This window comes from Lactuca serriola, chromosome 9 (assembly GCF_051521515.1).
Source record: "Lactuca serriola cultivar US96UC23 chromosome 9, Lser_US96UC23_V15, whole genome shotgun sequence".
Classification (NCBI taxonomy): domain Eukaryota; kingdom Viridiplantae; phylum Streptophyta; class Magnoliopsida; order Asterales; family Asteraceae; genus Lactuca; species Lactuca serriola.
In genome coordinates, this window is record NC_136416.1 from 215,929,850 (window position 1) to 215,931,633 (window position 1,784).

At 44.6% G+C, this 1,784-nt stretch overlaps 1 non-coding gene across 1 annotated transcript; it reads left to right on the plus strand.

Annotated features, from left to right (window-relative positions):
• The first annotated feature begins 1,334 nt into the window (after window positions 1-1,334).
• Window positions 1,335-1,441, plus strand: LOC145077541 (small nucleolar RNA R71). Its single transcript, XR_013693284.1, has one exon. It is a non-coding gene; the product is annotated as a small nucleolar RNA R71 (small nucleolar RNA).
• Window positions 1,442-1,784: the final 343 nt, after the last annotated feature.

A 1,784-nucleotide genomic window follows, 5' to 3' on the forward strand; every position in this document is an offset into this window, starting at 1 on the left:
CGAATTGGCCTAGGTTCCGGGAGATCCAGCTTCTTAAAGAATGAGTATGGCATTAGGTTCACACTTGCTCCCGAATCGGCTAAGGCATGAATGGTGGCCAAGTTGCCAAATTGGCAAGGTAAAGTCAAACTCCCCGGATCACCTTTCTTCTTTGGTAGCTATTTAGCATAGCAGCTGATCAGTTTTCATTGAGTACTACCTTCTTCACTTCTTCCATCTTCTTTCTATTAGTGAGAAGTTCCTTAAGGAACTTTGCATACTTGGGCATTTGCATGACGACTTAAATGAAGGGTATGTTGATTTGAAGATTCTTGATATGATCTAGAAACTTCTGATACTCCTCTTCCTGCTTCTCCTTCTTAGCTCGGGCTGGGTATGGCATGGGAGGCTGGTAAAGTTTTTCAGGAATCTGGTCGTTGGGATTTTGTGATGTACTCGCCGAGTCCATACGTGGTACTCGGCGAGTAGGGCTGTCAGATTGTATGTCTTGGTTCTCTACTTGCTTTTCTGCCTCCTCCTTCTGTGATTTCTTGGATGACTCTGTATGAATAGGTGCCATGGAAGTGATTATCTTCCCACTTCTTGTTGTGACTATGTTTATGTGCGCGCCTCGTGGGTTATTTTTAGTTTTGCTAGGAAGTTCGCCTGGTGACCTTTGGTTGATTTATTGAGCAAGTTGCCCAAGCTGCATTTCTATATTGTGGATAGATGCTTGCTGGTTCCTAAGCATGGTCCTTATTTCTTGAATTGCAGCATCATGATCACTATGTCTTTTTTCTGAAGCAGCTACAAATTTGGTGAGCATTTCTTCCAAGCTTGGCTTCCTTTCTTGCACCGGCTCCTCCTTTTGGTAGAACCCTCTCCCTTTTTGCCTAAACCTTTCCTCCTTGGCTTTCTTGTACTCTTCATACGGGAGCCATTCTTTCTTTTGTTTGCGCCAGTCTTCATCATATCAGTCTCCACTTGAGTAACACACTTGCACCTTCTTGTTGCCATTCTCATTTAAGTCACAGTCTCTAGTGAGGTGAGACCCATTGTAGTTTTCACAACCCACCCGAATAGCATGGATCGTTTGATCCATTTTATCCATCCTCCTATCCATGGTTTTTAGCATAGCCATGACCGCGGATAAGTCTTCAGTAGCTGCATAAGCGGCTCCCCTAGTGACATCATGTTTAGGGTTGTGGTATTCTCTAGAGTGTTTAGAGAATTCTTCAATCAATTCTTTGATCACCGGGGGTGGCTTCTTTGTGAGCGGGCCTTGCGGGTCTAGTAACTGCCTGGTTGTGACATTGACTCCATCATAGAAGATGGATACTTCTTGTTGGCTGTTTAGGTCATGGTGTGGGCAGTTTCTTAGTAAGCTCTTGTACCTGTCCCATGCTTCATATAGCGACTCTACAGCTTGTTGTTCAAAGTTAGCAATGGCCTTCTTCAACTTGGCTATCTTGGAAGGTGGGCAAAAGTGATCAATGAATTCTTCTTTCATCTTGGCCCAAGTTGTGACTGATCCGGGGGGAAGTGACTTGAGCCAGTCTTTTGCAGCACCTTTGAATGTCACCGAAAGCATACGAAGTAGCTGAGTCTCGCGGGGCACATTTGAAACATTGAAGTAATCAACTACATCATTGACTTCGTCCAAATGCTTGTAGGCATCTTCATGGTCTTTTCCATAAAACGGTATTTCTTTAAGTAAAGCTAGGATATGACCCTTTAGCTCGAAAGTAGCAGTCGTGGGAATTGCGGGTTGCACAAGTCCCGGGCCAGTGTCGTCGCGCATCCTC